Genomic DNA, 5,879 nt, shown 5'->3' on the forward strand with positions numbered 1-5,879 from the left:
GAAAGGACCATAGCACATATTGCTAGCCCTGGAAAAGATCAAAATAGAAAATTTGAAGTATGATTTCTACTGAACGTGTATTACTTGTGCATCATGGTAAAGTCAAAAAGTCACAAGTCAAATCATTGGTGTGGGGGCTATCTGTACATTTGAAACTGCGAGGCACAAAAAACATGCATATCTGCTTTTGAAATGACTCCTGCCTTTCAGGAGCTGACAAAGAAACACTTGTGTAGACCTCACTTCAGAATCTCGTGGGAAGCACCCAGGTACTCCTGAAGGCTGCCTCAGGGGATCTCTGCAATTGGACAGTTTCTCTCCTTTCCCCAGCAGAAGCGGAAGCATGGTTTTTCTATGCTTCTTTTAGTCAAACTGTTGAAGATTCTTCTGGGCAAGATGACAGCAGCTCCCTTCCCCCTCCCTTTTTTCTATTGCTTTCAGGTTCTGAGCTTGGCAAGCATTACACTGGTGTCCTCTGAGGACGTAGGAATAGACAGTTGACTGTTCGTCTCTGTGCAGGAGTAGGGTCATTAAATTATTTATTACCCAAACCGTTTTTGTGAGTGAAAGGGGCACTATTAGTAATGAGACCTGGACAACTGGAGTAAACTGTGACTGCTGGCAAATTGGGATTGTGGTCACCTTGTACGTAGGGGAATGGGTGCCTAAGACATCAATTTTCATGCTTCTTTTCCTGTGCAAGATTGGACATTTTCTAGTCACTCCTCTAGGTTATTACAGGCAATCATTTTCTGTGTTTGATAGCAAACACAGCAATAAGAAAAAAAAAAGGATAATAAATTTCCGTATGACTCAGAATACAGCCCCCTTGTTAAATTATATAGCTCCAGAATAGATTTTGTTGCAAAGAATATGTTCTGTAAAAATCCTTTAAAGAAGCCTTTCAAATGTTTGTTTTGTTTTTTTTTTTTTTAGGATGCCACACCCACTATTTACAAAGAAAGTCTTGAAGGGGAGCAGCAGGCCCCTCAGGCCACTTCTAGCAAAGAAATGTACATTCAGTACCAACAACACAGAAACGTTGTTGTAACTACACCCAAACTATTTCTTGTGTCCAACATATTTTCGTCTTCAGACTGCAATTGGTTTGCTGTTTCCTTTCTGTTTGTTTTACCACTTGCCTTCTAAATATTTTTCATCATCCTGGAGATTTTCCCAAGTTGTGGTCTGCTTGCTGGAGGGCCACATTCCTCTGATTATGGCATTAAGTTGTGTCACCATGGCAAGGCTTGTTTATCATAAGGGAGTATTTCACAGGATGGGCACCTCTGAAAACAATTTCAACCTCCTTTCCTCCACTTCATATGCTCAGATTCTGAGACAGCAGCCCAGATATGGCTTTCTCAAATCACAAACCGCATTCCTAGAGTGTGAACTTTACTTTGCTCTGCTCTTAAGACAGAGAAATATTTGGCTCTCTTTATTTCTTTCAAACTGGGCAGTGCCCTCTTGACTGTTATGACTAATGCACTTGTCAAGACTGGAATCTGCTAACAGGTAGATCACACTGCTCGAACTTGGGAAGCAAAAACGCCAGAGGCCAAAGGGTGACCTCGTGGTGCTTGAAGCCCATCCTCTGTTGACTGTGAGGAGATTTTCTAAGAGAAGGAAAGCTTAGTCAGAACCTGACAGTTCTTGCTCCCTCACATTCCTACAGAGGAACCAGCTTGGGGAGAGATAAGAGCTCTGGGTTGACACCCTGATTATGCCTACCTTTTTATTTGTTATATGTGGAAATTGACTTCATCCAATTAATAAGAGCAGGAAACAGTTTTTGTTTTCTCTTTGTAGGAAAACATGAAGTAACGGTTTTATCTTAATTTGTCAGGCATTGCCCAAGAGACTACAGCCATGTGGGCTGGTGGCCAAAATATCGCTCTAAGTCCCAAGTATTAACACCCAGATATAAAAAGAATGCTAATTGGTTTTCCAGCTGAAAAATAATAAGGTACTTGTGCCAAAAATGCTGTATGGCATGGAAACCCCAAGTTTATACAATAGGCCTGATTGCAATCTGGGGGCTCCATTTGTACTCGTATGTAGCACTAAACAAAGGGAGGTGTTGCACTCCTCTGCCTTTGTAGAAAGCCTCTGCTCCAGATCTCAGCCTGGTGTTGCACCAGGCTTCCCACAGTCTTCCTGCCAAATCTCCAAGTTTTTTCCTGGCTGCCATTCAGGAAAGTACAGCTCCGTTCGTAGGATGGAAAGTTAAAAAGGCCTTGCTTGGATACGCTGAAATATATACAAACACTGCTTGACGTATGGAGTAGGCTGGTTTTGCACAAGCTGCTCCTGCCTGCATTCTAAGGAAAGAGAATGAGAGACTTTAAAAAGTTATTCCAGTTAAATGATGGAGATATTAGATGGAAGAAAAAATGTATTTTTTAAAAAAAGTAAATTCAGCATTTCCCTTAATCCCAACAATTATCCACCTTAGTTTCCTCATTGGCAAAATGTCAGATAATCTCTAATAGCCCATCCAGCATGGGCAATCTCTAATTTAAAGGACATGGTTTAGTTGAGATAGAAGATACTGAATGTAGATACTCTAGCAAGAAGGTTACTGGAAGTGAGCTGGTGAGAGTCACTCTCAGGGCCCTCGGCAATTGTCAGTCTAGGACTGGTACGCTGATGCATATTGGCTGATTGCCTGCATTGCCCCTGGCTACACACCTTGACTCTATGTCTATATCACTGATGGAAAAGTGCTTGAACTGAAAGTTTTCCTAATACTTAGAACCTTGTTCTCATTATTCCTGCTGATGGTTAATACTATTGCAAACTTCACAGATAAATTCAATATTTATAGAATATTATCCAAAAATGCATTTTAATTATAGTTAATACTGAAATGTACTCTTTCCTGTCACCAACAATGGTCATGGACTATGACCAATATGCTAGCCATGCATGTAAAAATTCAAGTAAGTTGGGGCGCCTGGGTGGCTCAGTCGGTTAAGTGTCCGACTTCAGCCAGGTCACGATCTCGCGGTCCGTGAGTTCGAGCCCCGCGTCGGACTCTGGGCTGATGGCTCGGAGCCTGGAGCCTGCTTCCAATTCTGTCTCCCTCTCTCTCTGCCCCTCCCCCGTTCATGCGCTGTCTCTCTCTGTCTCAAAAAATAAATAAACGTTAAAAAAAATTTAAAAAAAATGCAAGTAAGTTAAAAAAAAACTTTAAAGATACATAATTACTTTGACAATAGGAGTAAAACATTCTCAGTAACCAATTTCTGCCAGAGGATGCAGGGAATAAAACAGGCCATAAGCTTCCACTGGTGTGTACTATTTTGGGTAGACACTGGCAAGCAATTGTCTGTTTGTTTCTATCAATGCTTTTCTTTTATTACTTTTAATTTGTTATTATTACTGCATTTTCACCCAGAATAGTTAGGCAGAATGGGAGGTATTTAAGACTTTAGAAAGTATTTATTTAAGAGTATGGAGCACCAGGACTTTTAACCTGCAGGAGAAACCAAGGAGTAGAAGAACATTGAGTTAGTATTGCTGGCCTTCAATCTGGTTCATCTCCACCAAATAAAATGAATTTTCCAGTGTCTCCCATCTTTCCCTGTAGGTTCCAAGCTCCTTTGGTACATTCCTGCATCTGTGACTTGCTCTTTCTCTTACCTGGAGTGAGCTCCATTCTCTCTCCTTCTAGATCCTAGTTCAGTTCCCATCTGATCTTTGAAGCCCCAGAGACCACTCTCTAGTGCCCTTGGATTTCCCATTTATCTGAACTCTTACTGCTTTTACTGTTTTCATGAAACTAGGTAAGGATGTGGAGGGCTCACAGATCAGATGGGTATCGAACTGGGACCCAGAATATGAAGAGCAGACAGGAGTATTTTTTATTGCAAGGTGTAGGGACTCACTCAAGTAGCTCAAAATAAGGACAGTGTATTGTGGACCCACAGAGTCCAAGAAATGGGCCTTGCAGGATATGAACTGGAACATATCAGAAAGCTAGGCGGCTCTCTTCCTAACTCTCAAGATCATACACTACTCCTCTGATGCTTTCCCAGGAATATTTGCTTTCACATTCTTCCCTTTGTCTCTCCCCAATTTCCATATTATCATTTCAGTTTTCTTTCAGCTCAACTGCCCTCAAATAACTGAATTTGACTTTTAGGATCTTACTTCCAAACTTCAAAGATTCGATCATTTCATCTTGTGCTGCATATCCAGTCCTCCGTTTGATCAGCGTGGTTGGCAGGGGCAGGGATTTTTGATACAGAAAGCTGCCTAAGCCCACTCCAGTGGCAGCCTGTAGGTGGAAAAGTTTCAGGGAAGGGGAAAACAAGTAGTGAAGTGCTCCAAAAGATATTCATTATTTGCAGAATAATTGCAGAATTATTTCCCCGAGGCAAAGTCCTTAAGGGCAAGGAATAAATTACATGTTGCTTATGTCCATCACTGTGTTCAGCACAATGCTGTTTATCCGCCACAGTGATTCACAACCCTGGCTACACAACAGAATCACCTGGGAAACTTTTAGGAGCATTTCAGTATCGAATCCTCCCCCTTGCCACCACCAGAGATTCTGATTTCACTAACTGGGGACATGGCCCAGACACCAGGGGCTGCTGTGCTTTCCAGATGTCAGACTTAACTCTTACTGCGGTCAGGGCCATGGGAAACAGTACTTGTATAGCTGAAACAGTGATTGGCCTCATAACTGAAAACCTGGTAGAAATTCAAGAGCTATTAAGTAGCTTAAAATTCATGCCTGGCCTTTTTAGAAGGGTAACTGTAATTACATTCATATTGTCTTAGGTGGGGTGAATGCTAGTAACATAGGTAACTTTAGAAGGAGACATTAAAATTGCTTCTCGGCCTTTTGGCTAAGATCAAGTGTAGAAGGAGACATTACCATTTCTGATTTTATATGAAAAATTTTTTCCTCATTCTTGTAACTAATTTCATCAAGTGAGGTAGTCAATGGTTATTTCCACAAGGCTTTTTGAGCACATCATCAATACATCTTCAAAATGCAGTCCTGTCCCTGGATTCTTTGAAAGCAGTATTATATAATTAGGAAATTTTAAGATTTAGTAAATTCTGAATTGATGACAAATCAGAGTGCCACCTGAATGACAATTGTTTTAGTTTTTTCAGTGGTAACGCTGAAATTGGCATTGGTAAATTTAGACTTACTTAAACAAATTTTCCTTTGGAATAGCAAGGAGCTTACTTATTGCAGGCCCTAGAAGGAGATGATCTTTCAGGGTACACTTTATGGTATCCTTGTGGTTGCCAAGGTTTGCCTTAGGCTTTATACCTATTGGATATGGTTGAGTAGTTGGAGAATTCCTTGAAAGTAGTTTCTGGAGTTCTTCAATATGATCAGTGAAATGAAGGAGATATTCCAAGCTAAACTGGTTCAAGTACATTCGTTCAACTGTTTGTTCTTAAGGGAATAACACTGCCTTTCCTGCCAAGTGCCTCTGGGATCACCTTGGAACATTCGTTATCCATCTCTGGAAGTCAAGCCACCTTCATCTTATTATTAGGCACTGATTTTTGCATAGAATGTGATTCATCTGCTTTAATGCTTCCTACCCTAATTTCCTTCTCTGAGAAGGATCCATTTTTCCCAATTCACTTGCAGTACCCTTAAGGAAGGCATGGTTTGACATTGAACTCTTTGGCAAAGGGTCTCAAAAGAGAATACCTTGGAAGATATCTTTGCCAATTTTTGATCCAGCATAACCAGACTGAATTTCCCTCTTGCGTTATGGCACAGACCAGTGCAGTACCAACACTTTGCTATCCTAGAGGATCTTGTGCTGGACCTTCTGGATGTGAGGATCCCTTCTTGGACTTACCATCATGTGTCCAATGGTCAATATGTGAATTGT

General features: G+C 41.1%; 1 pseudogene; it reads left to right on the top strand.

Annotated features, from left to right (window-relative positions):
• Positions 1-4,842: 4,842 nt before the first annotated feature.
• Positions 4,843-4,996, top strand: LOC131511278 (U2 spliceosomal RNA; annotated as a pseudogene).
• Positions 4,997-5,879: the final 883 nt, after the last annotated feature.

This window comes from Neofelis nebulosa, chromosome 4 (assembly GCF_028018385.1).
Source record: "Neofelis nebulosa isolate mNeoNeb1 chromosome 4, mNeoNeb1.pri, whole genome shotgun sequence".
In the NCBI taxonomy this organism is placed as follows: Eukaryota; Metazoa; Chordata; class Mammalia; order Carnivora; family Felidae; genus Neofelis; species Neofelis nebulosa.